We start from the raw sequence: 13557 nt of genomic DNA on the forward strand, positions 1-13557 counted from the left end.
AAGGACAGACACCGAGATCAATGGAACAGAGTAGAGAAGCCAGGAAGAGACTCATACAGATATGGCCAATTGATCTGCAATGAAGGTGCAAAGGAAATTTATGCAGAAAAATAGTCTTCAAAACTGGTGCTACAATTGGATATCCATACACTAAAACACCTCACATTGTATGTAAAAAATAGCCCAAAATGGAAAATAAATTTAAATGTAAAACCTAAAACTATAGAAGGTCTAGGAGAAATGTTTATATTATATTCTTAAGTTAGGTGGATTTTATAGATATCAAAAAATGTTAAATAGCATTGTTCATAATATACAAATTGGCAATTTTCAACAATTGGAGAGATTTGAATATATGCTGCCAAGAAGATAACCTTGAAAAATTATTGCATTTTCTTGGGGGTCATCATGGTACTGTGATTATGTACGACTGTGTCCTTATTCTTAGTAGGGGCATATTAAATTACCTGAGGTGAAAAGTCATAATGTGTACAACTTGATTTCAAATGTGTCAGATAAACAAATGAATCAAAGCAAATGTGGCACAATTGGTGAACTCCATGAAGGACATTTAAGATTTCTTTGTACCAGTCTTTCAACTTTTCTATAGGCCTGAGAATGTCAAGATAAAAATTTGAAGTGGAAAAGTGCAAAACAACAGTCAAAGAAGAGCATCACTTGGTTAATAAAAGACTGTTGTGCTTGTGCTTTGACGTTGTTAAACTCGGTGTGGCATTTATTTGGAATCTTGAAATAAATATTTTTTTTAAGTGTGGATACTTTTGCTGAAGCATCTAAATTTAGATCACAGGGTAGCCATGGAGAAATATTTGCCCTTTGAATCAGACGTTGAGAAGGTAGAGTTGATTTTGGCAGGGTATGTTTGCCTACTGGCTAGAAGAACATGTTCTCCCCATGCTAATCATGTTTGAATTTTACAGTACAACTATTCAGAAGATCTATCTACTGTTTACCTAATAATTTGGAGTTAGGACAGAAACTGTCACTCTTCTGCAAGCAAGAGGAATCTAATAGATGGTGCTCGCTTCGGCAGCACATACACTAACACTGGAACAATGCAGAGGAGGTTAGCTTGGCCCCTGCATAAGGATGACATGCAATTTCATGAAGCATTCCATATTTATAAAAATAATGAAAAGATGGAGTAACGATAGAAAACTGAATAGAGAGGGTGAGATGTGTGCCTAGTCTTGGGAACACAGAAAGGATCTAAGTATCTCTGCATATGAGGAGGAGCAGAAGGCAGACTAGAGAATGTGTGAATGGAGTCAAAAGAAAGGGGCTTATGAAAAAAAGACAAAGGGTTTTATGGGGGAGGGGAGGTTGTTTCAAACAACGTGTAAATTTATTGTAGATGGTTTTGAAGACATAGGAAAGCACAAAGAAGAAAACAAAACCACCAACATCCTACACGGAGGTTAGGACTTGATTGCTTGCGGGCTGTTTTTCTCCACATTAATAGGGATTATGATGATGGCGAGCAAAGGCTTATCGTGGGATCTAAAGAAACAAAACAAACACACATAACACAACAGAAACAGATCACAGATACAGAGGACAAACAGGTGGTTGCTGGAGAGGAGGGCTGGGGGGATGAGTGAAATAGGTGAGGGAGATTAAGAGGTACAAACTTCCAGTTACAAAAGAGATGAAATAGTCAATAATGTAATAACTTTGCATGGTGACAGATGATTACCAGACTCATCATGTAATGTACAAACATCAAATCACTATGTCATAACCTGAAACAAATAAAACATTGTAAGGCAATTATACTTCAGTTTTAAAAAGTAAAAAAAAAAAAACAAGATCAAATAATGTTTTCACATCATATTGCCTTTGACTTCATAAAAATAAACAGCCTTGGCGGGGGCATGGGTATAGCTCAGTGGTAGAGCACATGTTTAGCGCGCATGAGGTCCTGGGTTCAATCCCCAGTACCTCCTTTAAAAAAAAATCATTATTACTCAGAGGGAAAAAAACGAGTTTATTGTTCACTTGCTATGTGCCAAGTACTATTTTAAGCAGGTACCTGTATTTTCTAAGTGCGTATGACAGCTCTGCGAGGCGTCACTCCCTCACTGACAGCATAGGCACCACGTTCACCCAACATGACTCGTACGAGCCCAGAGTCATTTGGCCCATGTAATGGGCCAACTCGTCTGACCACAAAGCCACTTTTATGGCACCAGGCTTTTTGTCCTACAGAAATGCATACGAGATTTTTGATGTTATCACTACCTTAAATCTGCATGTAATAATCCTCTTTTACTATTTCAACAAAGCTAATTATCCTTATGAGTGACACATTTGGACCAAAAGCACATTCTTTGAGCATTTAAGTTAGTAATAGGATCAATGGGCTAACTCAACAAAATTTTGAGTGTCTTATAGTCTAGGCATATTATTTCTTTTAATTCTTATGAAAATCCATGTGAAAGTATTATACTTTCCATTTTTCAGATGAAGTGAAGGAATTTTCCCTAAGGGATGCCAGTTTATAAAGGGGCAGCGATGTGGTGGCTTTGTAATGGGCTAACTCGAGCTGAAGTGCATTTCCCAGAATTCCCCCTCAGTTAGGCTGGGCTATGAGAGACATTTTGCATCAGATTGGGAAGGCAGGAGTGGAGTCAGGGCCCAGTGGTGGTTTACACTCAGCAGGCCTGTGCGGGGCATGCAGGGGCTGCCGGAGTTCACATGCACTGCCTACCTCTGGCCCAGCCTCTCCGGAGCTCCTCTTTTCTCTCTGGCTTCTCCAGGTGTGACTTAGCTCTTTGACAGAGGTTGCAGACGCCACATCCTCAAAGTTGGAGGCTGGCGGTGAGTCACTGACATGGGCTCCCCTCTGTCTCTGTGGGTTCTTCTGTCCTTGTTCGACCCTCCTATGTCTACCTTCTCTTCCCAACTGCCCGCCCTGTGGACTTCAGACTCCAGCGTCAGAAGGGAAGACAACAGCTTTACAGAGACTGTTTGACCAGCTTCCTCAATGGCAAAAGGTCATGTCCTTGTCTATACCGAGTGGTTTGCTTCCTCTGGTCGAACCCCAATAATTGATAGAAGCCCAAACTTAAAGAAGCAAAATCTAAGTGGCCAGATGGAAATAACTTTGATCATTTACATTTAAATAGCTTGGAGTCACATCTGAACCTACTTTTGAGAATTCTCTAATTAAGCTAAGAGGGAAGAAAGAGGTATCTTTTCCAGAGTCTGGAGTTTTTGAATGATGAACTAAATGGTTTCATGTAACTTGGCAAATTATTAATTATATTACTGGAGTTGATTATTCGGATCTTAAAAGTTGCTTCTGGCACCTATTGCTGCTGTAACAAATGACCACAAACTTAGGAGCTTAATACAAATTTATTATTTTACAACGTGGAGGTCAGAAGTCGAAAATGAGTTTCACATGTACACCCCAATGTTCACAGCAGCACTATTCACAATAGCCAAGATATAGTAAATGTCTATCAACAGATGATTGGATAAAGAAGATGTGGGAGATATATATATAATGGAATATTACCCAGCCACAAAAATAATGAAATAATGTCATTTGCAGCAACACAGACAGACCTAGAGATTACCATATTAAGTGAAGTAAGTCAGACAAAGACTAATATCATATGGTATGACTTATATGTGGAATCTTAAAAAAAAAAAAGATACAAACTAGAAATAGATTCACAGATGTAGAAAACAAACTAAGTGGGGGGGGGCTATAGCTCTGTGGTAGAGTGTGTGTTTAGCATGCACAAGGTCCTGGATTCAATCCTTAGTAGCTCCACTGGAAAAAAAAGAAAGAAAAAAGAAAAACTGGTTGGGAGAAGGGTATAGCTCAGAGGCAGAGCGCATGCTTAGCATGCATGAGGTCCTGGGTTCAATCTCCAGTACCTCCACTAAAATAAATAAATAAACCTAATTCTTCCCCCTCAAAACAAACTAACAAAAGCTAAAAAATTAAATAAAATAAATGATAAACACAGTCTGAAAAAAATCCTCTAAATAAACAAAATAAAATTCTTAAAAAAAAAAAAAAGGTCAGAACAAAACAAAACAAACTGTGGTTACCAAAGGGGAGAGAGGTGGGCAGAGAGATAAATGGGGAGTTTGGGATTAGCAGGTACAAACTACTATCTACAGAATAAATAAACAACAAGGACCTACTGTATAGCACAGGGAACTACAGTCAGCATCTTATAATATCCTATAATGGAAAAGAATCTGAAAAAGAATATATATATGTATAACTGAATCACTTTGCTGTACACATGAAACTAACACAACATTGTAAATCAATTATATTTCAATTTTTTTTAAAAAAGAGAAATCCTGACGAAGGAAAAAAAAAAGAATTTCAATGGGTCGAACCAAAGGTGTTGGGAGTCGCTGTGCTCCCTCTGGAGGCTCTGAGGGAGTCTGTGAAAACCCTGCCCTTTCCAGCTTCTACAGACCGCCCACATTCCTTGGCCTTTGGCTCCTGCTTCCAACTTCAAAGCACATCTCCAAGCTCTGCTTCCTTCTTCCTGGATTCTGACTCTTACTTTCTTTTTTATACCTTCGTGATTGCATTGGCCCACCTGGATAATCCAGGGTAGGCTCCCCATCTCGAGAACCTTAACTAAATCACATCTGCAGAGTCTCTTTTGCCATGTAATATAATATATTCACAAAATCTGGGGAGTAGGATGTGGACGTTTTGGGGGAGTCATTATTCTGACAACCATGGGCACCATAAGACGTTTTCTTTGTCTCTCTCCCCTTTTTTAAAAATATGTTTGGGAGCCAAGATTTTTTTCGCTGTTGTTCGTGGAGGTATTGGGGATTGAACCCAGGACCTTCTTCATGCTAAGCATGCTCTCTACCACTGAGCTACACCCACCCTGCCTTGTCTCCTTTCTTTTAATGGAAACTTTTTTTTAATCAAAGTGTAACATGTATTTAGAAAAGTATATGTAAGTCACAAGCATATGGCTGAAGGAATTTTTCACCAAGTGAGTAACACATCCCAGATTAAGAAACAGAGCATTCTCAGAAATCCTTAAGTGTCGCTCCCGTCACAATCCCCACCCCAAAGGTAACCCCACTATCCTAACTTCCAGTGCCACAGTTTCGCCTGGCTCTGAACTGCACATTGATGCAATGATGTAGTATGTACTTCCGTAATAGAAAAGAACAAATCTGATTCCATATGAGATCTGTTCCTTTGACTTTAACCCTGTGCTCTGTTTTCTAGGCTCAGTCCTGCTGGTTCTGCACCTTCTGTAAAAGAATGTTGCCTAGAGCCTGAAATAGACAGGAGAACCCATTCTCTGAGAGCTCTGACCTCTGATAGTAACACTTCTCCATTCATATAGAGATAACAAACTGCAGAATAGAAAATATTGTTTTGTGGGAGGTTTACAGGGACACCATGACCTGACCCACATGAACAGCTGCTAGAACAATGGATTCCAAAAATAAAGAGTTCCTACACTAAGAAGTTTGCAACAACCAAGCATACACCTTCCCCTTTTTAGTATAAGAAGAGCCTGAATCCTGACCTGGGGAAGATGGTTCTCTAGGACATTAGTCTGCCATCTTCTCGGTTTGCCAGCTTTCTGAATAAAGTTGTCATTCCTTGCCCCAGCGCCTCGTCTCCCAATTTATTAGCCTGTCGTGCAGCGAGCAGAACGAGTTTGGGCTCCATAACACTTTTTGCCATCCGACTTCTTTTGCTCAGCTCTTATGTTTATGAGTCATGTATGCTGAACATTCATTTTCATTTCTGTGTAGTTTATCAGTATTATGAATAAATGTCAGTTTATTTATCCATTCTACAGTTGATGGGTATTTGGATTATTTCTGGTTTGGGCCTATTCTAAATAGTTCTGCCCTGAACATATGCGCACATGCCTTCTGAGGAATACAAACATGCATCTCTGCTGTGTGTAATCAGAGGGATGGGGCTGCTGGGTCACAGGGCGTGCGTACGCTCAGCTTTCCCAGTACCGCAGAAACCACGGTCCTGCCTGCTCCATCCACATCCCTCCCGTTCCTGAGCCTGCCCCTTATCCCTGTCCCTGACCTCCTTGTTATTCTGCAACCTCCCATTCCCCCCACCCCCACCCAACACCCTATGCCCCAGGAACCAGCGATGGGGTAAAGTTCATCACTGGAATGAAGCTGAGGGGTCAGATGAGTGCATCTACTTCATGCATGCCTTGGTTGATTTTTAAAATGATGCAATTGTAGCAGTTGATTTATTTTAGGCTGTGACATAACATCCCCTAGTCAAAATAGTGTGTTAAGGTGCACACTCATGGTGTGTTAAAATGCACAGAATGCATTCAGAAAAATGCTGAGGTGTTTTGTACTTGGTGGCAGGACATTAAAGCCTAGAGAGGTGTCAGGTGTGAAAGACGGTTAGGAAGCTAAAAAAAGAACAACCAGGAGAATGGCCAAAAAAAAAAAAAAAAGTTCTCCCACCTGATGGAAACTTTGCTCGCTGGGGGTTCTTGCGGGGAATGTAGGAGGCTCTGGGAAGATATGCTTGGCTGGGAAAAAGCAGGCAGGTTGTGTGTCTCCTGCTTTATGTAACTGTCAAAAGTTTAGATCTGTGTTCTTTGCTACTGAGGAGACTTTATACCTGCAGCTCAGTCCAACCGCATCTTAATGAGACAACCACGCAGTTAGAATCCTTGAAAAGTTCTAAGACTGTAGAGAATTAAAGATAGTGGGCTGGTCATTACTCTCTTCTATAAAGAAAAAAAGGAAGCTGAAGAACTTAGATGATAGCAATTCTAAAGCTACTATTCAGGAAGCATGAGCCACATGGGACCAAGATCTGGTTCAAGGTAAGTGTGTATCTTACAGTGGATCTTGTCATCGTGAGTTTTTGAATTATTTACTGCAAAGAGTAAGATGTTCTCCTGTCATACTCTGCACTCTGCTAAGGCTTTATAATTAAATTTTGTGGCACGTGTAACCTTTGCGAGGTTAGATTTTGGCAAAGCTTGTCTTACAGGTTTGTTGCAGGAAATTGTATGTATGTATGTATGTATGTAGTTATGTGTGTATTTTTGATGGAGGAGGTAATTAAGTTTATTCATTTAATTAGTTTTTTAATGGAGGTACTGGGACTTGAACCCAGGACCTTATGCATGTTAAGCATACACTCCACCACTTGAGCTATGCCCTCCCCTAGGAAACTGTATCTTTTAGTTGTATGGAAAGTAAACCTACTCTCAGACTTGGAATGAACACACCCACTGCGATAATTCTGGCTCTGCCTATGACTGCACTGCTTCTGTTATCTCTGCGTGAGAAGCATGAATCCACTGGCTGGTCAGTATGCTGGTCTCTGCTCTCTTAAAGGCCTGGGAAACAAACCAATCCGCGTGCAGCCCCACACAAAGCCGATTCTTCCAGAGATCAAGCTGGGTTCTCCAGGGAGGAGGCTGATCAAGCCTTTCACTCTCCTGTAGCTAGAAAGATCCGCTGGGTGGAGGAGCCACGCCCACAGGTCCTAATCCTTGGCAGGGACGGGCCTCTCCAAGCCTTGGGTGCACCCTCTGGTTACTGGGTCCCACCTCCCCCACCCCACCTCGGCTCTGGCACTTCCAGGCCACTTTGTCATAGTCTCCTGAGACTGCTGGGCCTGAACAAATAATTCCCCACGTCGCCTCGCCCAGATCACCAGGGGCTGGGGGCAGGGTTACTAAAGTTAGTAATGTTCTCCACCCACGTACTTTCCTACTTTCCTTGGAGAACTCGAGGGAGGAAGGGGCTGTTTAAGGACAAGATTAGAGATTCTGGGTTCTTAACTGAAGAATTATCTTAACCTCATCTCATTAAATATCTTAAACCTATCTTAAACCATTGGTGGCTTTAATTTTTTTCAGTTAAGATTGTCTTGTGTTAGACTGTGGGTTGCTTTATCCAGCTCTAGGCCCTACTTGCCCATAAGTGAAAAAGAGGAACCAGGACGCTTTCTCCTGGCTGTAAACAGGGACGTTACTACTGCACTTAGGTGTCACACGCACAGAAAACGGGAAGTCTTGCCTTAGGCACCCAGTGTACACTTAGCCATTGAGTAACAGGGGAGCAGTTTCCAGCAAGTGGCCCAGGGACCTTGGAGCTCTCCTTTCCCATCTAGAATTTCCCTCCACCCTTTGTCCTTTCCTCTTTATAGTTTCCTCATGGGGCTGTGGGGTGTCCCCTCCCTCCCATGCTCCCCTCTTGAGGAAACCAGAAGGCTGTGCTGCTTGAGGGAGAGTCTGGGGACCCAGCGGGGTGGGCTTCCTTCTGCTGGGGCGCAGGCCGGAGGCTGCTGCAGTCGGGGTGAAGTGAGCTGGTCTCCCAGGGCACAGGGGAACTGTGTGGCCAGGGAGGAGGGGGCAGAGGCCACAGCACGCCCGCGGGAAAGGCATGACACAAGGTCCCATCCCTGAGACGCCGAGGTCCTCCCCCTAAAGCAGGAGCCACTCTTGCCCCTGAAAATGCTCTTTCCACTCACCTCCGCCTCTCGAAACTCTTTCCTCCTGCCTGTGAGAGAAGCCAGGAGGCCCTTCTTCCGTGGGATCACTGTGGGGAGACCCGTGGAGGGGGACAAGGCTTCCCAGCCTCCCAAGCTCTACCTCTGCTGGTCTTGTCGCGGACACGGGGGCCTGGTCTCCAGCTACGTTACAGGCCAGCAGGGTTTTGTGGGCTGTCCCCAGCTCTAACCATCACACCATCCAAAAGATTTATGCTTGAGTGTTGAGAGCATAACTCTCTTATATTTGAGGGACTGTCTGGTCCAGGAGTTTTTCATTAAACATCCAACAAATATTTATTGTGTCCTTACCATATGTCAGACTTCCTTGTAGCTCTAGAGAGATTGCAGAGAGCAAAACACGTAAATCTCTGCCTGCCTTCATGGAGTGGGAGGAGACAGGCAATAAAGAAAACAGATGAGCACATTTCACAGTAGGTTGTAAGGTCAACAGCACGAAGGTGAGAAAGGAAGCAGGAAGGAGAAAAGGGAAATTGGGCAGAGTGAAGGTAAGGTTTACTTTATTTAGGTAGTCAGGGAAGGTCTCGCTGAGGATGTAACATCTGAGCCGAGACCTAAAGGAAGGGAGGATTGAGCCATCCAGTTTTCTAAGGGAAGAGGCTTCCTGGCGGAAGGAACAGCAAGTACAAAGGCCCTGAGGCAGCAGTATGCCTCGCACGTGAAGGTGGCTGGCATGGCTGGAGCAGAGTGAGAGGAGGGGAGGATAGTGGGACAAGAGGGCAGAGAAGTACCAGAGAAGCCAGCTCCTTGGGGCCTCCTGGGCCGCAGGCTTCTCTGGGTCAGATGGGAGCCATCGGAGTGCCTTTTTTTTTTTTTTTTTTTCCTGAGAGGAGGGCAGATCTGACTGGTTTTAAGAGGATCCTTCAGCTGCCTGTTGAGAACAGGTGGTAACAGGATGAAGACCGAAGGAGGAGGACACTTAGGAGGGCTCTGTGCTCATCCGGGCAAGAAGTGCTCAGATTCGAGGTAGACTTTGAAGGTGGGCTCATCAGGGCTGGCTGACAGATTGCACGTGGGCTATAAAAAACAGATGATTCTAAGATTTTTGAAGAGATTAACCAGGACCAAAATGATTTAGGAAAGACTTTGTGAAGGAAGGGGTTTAGGGATCTAGGTGGATCCTTTCAAGTTGGAGGACGATGTATACAGACGAGGAAGAAATCTGAGCGCAGAGAGACCTGGAGAGGGGCAGGTTCAGCCGCAGGGGACAGAGTCAGACGGGTGGGAGTCACTACAGAGGGCTCAGTGCCTATCGGAGTTCTGGAAGGAAACGGAAGGCTTAATCCATTGTGATGACTGAGGAGAGTTAAGGACGCTATTATTTACAAGCTTGTGGGCGGTTAAAATAAAGCACCACGGAATAGAGAAGCGCCTTGGGCTCCCTCCGAGGCCTCCCGTCTTACTCGGAAGTAAGACGGGAAGCCCAAGTCCGACAGAGCTGGGAGAGGTAAGGGCATCAGAACCCCGAGATGGTCGCTGCATGGAGGGAGGGAGGGCTGTCCCACAAGAACCGTGGTCTCCACTAGAAGAACAGCAGCCGCCAACCAATGGCAGGAAGGGAGCTGGGAAAAGAGAAACCCCGCCCCTTCCATCTCCTGCTGGATGAAGCCAGAGGGCAAGAGAGCCCTTTACTGTTAGTGCAGTCTGCTTACCTGGGGATGCAGACTCAGGGGTGGGGGGTGGGGAGGAGGGGTAGAGAGTGGATTATGCCACCCAGCTTTAACAGCCAGCCAGAGCATTCTACAATAGAAATAAAAGCAAAAATAAACAAATAGGACCTAATTAAATTTATAAGCTTTTGCACAGCAAAGGAAACCATAAACAAAACGAAAAGACAACCTATGGAATGGGAGAAAACATTTGCAAACGATGTGACTGACAAGGGCTTAATTTCCAGAATATATAAACAGCTCATACAGCTTAATAACTAAAGCCAAATAACCCAATCCAAAAATGGGCAGAAGACCTAAACAAGCATTTCTCTAAGGAAGACATACAAATGGCAAATAGGCACATGAAAAATGCTCTATATCGCTAGTTACCAGAGAAATGAAAATCAAAACTTACAGTGAGGTATGACCTCACACCAATCAGAATGGCCATCATTAAAAAGTCCACAAATAACAAATGCTGGAGAGGGTGTGGAGAAAAGAGAACCCTCCTACATTGTTGGTGGGAATGTAGTTTGGTGCAGCCATTATGGAAAACAGTATAGAGATTCCTTTAAAAAACTAAAAACAGACTTACCATATGACCCAGCAATCCCACTCCTGGGCATATAAACGGAGGAAACTCTAATTCGAAAAGATATGTCCACCTCAGTGTTTATAGCAGCACTATTTACAATAGCCAAGACATGGAAGCAACATAAATGTCCACTGACAGATGACTGAGTAGTATTCCATTATATTTATATGTATAAAATGGAATACTACTCAGCCATAAAAATAATAAAATAATCCCACTTGCAGCAACATGGATGGACCTGGAGATCATCATACTAAGTAAGCAGAAATAGAAAAAAAATACCCTATGATATTGCTTTATTTGTGGAATCATAAAAAAAAGGACACAAATGAAAACTTATTTACAAAACAGAGACAGACTCACAGACATAGAAAACAAACTATGGTTATGGGGCAGGGAAAGGAGGTGGGGAGGGATAAATTGGGAGCTTGGGATTTGCAGACACTAATTACTGTATATAAAATTGATAAACAACAAGGTCCTACTGTTTAGCACAGGGAACTATATTCAATATCTTGTAATAACTTATAATGGTAAAGAATATGAAAAGGAATATATATGTATATATAACTGAATCACTATGCTGTGCACCAGAAATTAATACAACATTGTAAATCGACTATACGTCAAATAAACAAATAAATTCAAGTCAAGTTGAAAAAAAAAGCCAGGAGTTAAAGTTTAGGTGATAGGGAACGAGAAAGGCTTGAATAGAGAATATGCAAAGCGTGTCTCCAGAAATTTAGAAGTAGTGATAGGATGAATTCAGTGGGAAGTCAAGGAGACCTTGGAGGAGGCTCTGGTGACGGAGGGAATGGAGAGAAAAACAGTTATTTTTATGCAATAGCATCCTGTTGAGAGCTAGGCATTGTTCAAAGACCTTTCCAGACATCCTCCCTGGAAGTGCTCACAAACAACATGTATATCCTGGCTGTCTCATGAGCATGACATAGTCCACGTCAGTGGATTAGCCCAGTGCCCAGGAGACAGAAACACTCAGCATGTGTTCTCTGTTAGCTGTTATCCCCATTTTAAAGATGAGACAAAACCAAAAACAAACACTGAGCCACAGGGAGGTTGCTCAACTAGTAAGCGGTGTTCAAACACAGGCACATTCTGATTCCATCTCCCACATTCCAAGGTCACGTCCAACCTCACTGCCTTTTCTGCAGTGCCCGGGGAAACGTTTCAAAGGAAGAACTGGTAAGACTCAGAGACAGATGTGGGCCAGTGCCTGCAATGTGGGAACACGCAGGGACCGAAGCCAGTGACGAGGGGGAACTGGAGAGGGAAGAGATAAATGTGGAAACAATTTGCTGAGGGAGGCAGGGACAAGTTGCAGGAAGGGGACAGCTGGCAGGGTTAGAATTAGGGGGAAGAAGAGGTCCGGAGGGAAAGATGACACTGTCAGGAGGTGGAGGAAGGGCCTTGAGAAGGAGATGCAAGCTCTGCTAGTGACTGGGGGCTGATCAAAAAGTGCTATTCGTTCAGCCCTTCTTTCAAAATCCTCTGGAAATCTATCAAGACTTAAGTCTTCTACTTCCAGGGGATTATCTCACAGAAGCAGCTCACGAGGCAGTGCCTGCCTTAGAGAACACCTTCAAATGCAAATTTTGTTGAATGAATGAAATAATGCAGGGTTTTGGGTGCACTTGATTTTACTTCCAAGTCCTGATTCAGTTTGGTGGCATCACTCTAATGCAGGTCCTGTGTCATCTACTTTTTTATGTCCCTCCAAACGATGCTGATACTATGCCTGCACCAACAGTGTCTGCTGCCTGAAACTAAATTCAGTTAACAACGAACGTTTGCATTAACATACTGATAATAGAATGTGAATTATGTATATTACTTTCTTTGCATAATCTCCACTGCTCACAGCCTTATCTCTATTTTCACTCTTTCAAAATAGACCCTAATCTAGTCCTTAACCTGAATTTGGGACCGCTCTCCTGTGCAAATTGTTGGAAACACACTGGTTTGCACGCCTTGTCCCAGAAATGCCTTTCACAAGTAACACCTCTATGACTCCTAAGTGGTGGCTTGGAAGGCTCCAGTGAATTCTTCTTTTAAAAATTTATTTATTTTTTGGTGAGGGAGGTAATTAGATTTACTTATTTATTTTTTAGAGGAGGTACTGGGGATTGAACCTAGGACCTCATGCATGCTGAGCATGCTCTCTACCACTTGAGATGTACCTTCCCCATCCTTTTTTTTTTATTATTATTATTTGATCTGCACCCTCCGGCCCCAGGACAGCTGGGGGTGGGGCAGTGTCCCCTGATGGCTTTTTAACGTGTGTGCGGAGGGAAGAGTGTGTTCTGCAGAAGAAGCACCTGTCCTGCTAGGAACCACAAAGTGTTAGGTGTCCGTAACATGCTCTTTGTTCTGGATGTGTTTACTGGATGCCTGTTTGTATTTGCAGACTATACATACAGATCTTAATAAAAAGATCCACTGTGTAAAAAAATTGCTTTTCATCCTTAGACAAATTCTTAAACTTTCTAAGTTTCAATTTCCTCATCCTTAAAACAAGAATAACAGAATTTAGCTCGCAGTTGCCTGTGATAAGTGAAATCATGCACGTACTTACGTATTTTCACATTTCAGCTCTCACACGCATTGGCTGTGTGACTTTGTGCAAGTCCCCTCGTCTCCAGGCCCTGCTTTCCTCCTTTATGAATGTTGTGAGGGCAGAAAGAATTCTGCGGTGCTTGTGCTCCGTCTAAGGTAGAACTGTGTCACCTGCGCTTGAA

General features: G+C 43.1%; 1 non-coding gene across 1 annotated transcript; it reads left to right on the top strand.

The window, feature by feature from the left end:
- The first annotated feature begins 1038 nt into the window (after positions 1-1038).
- On the top strand, positions 1039-1145 carry LOC116666799. The gene has a single exon (XR_004323672.1). It is a non-coding gene; the product is annotated as a U6 spliceosomal RNA (small nuclear RNA).
- Positions 1146-13557: the final 12412 nt, after the last annotated feature.

The sequence above is a fragment of the Camelus ferus genome, chromosome 1 (genome assembly GCF_009834535.1).
Source record: "Camelus ferus isolate YT-003-E chromosome 1, BCGSAC_Cfer_1.0, whole genome shotgun sequence".
Classification (NCBI taxonomy): domain Eukaryota; kingdom Metazoa; phylum Chordata; class Mammalia; order Artiodactyla; family Camelidae; genus Camelus; species Camelus ferus.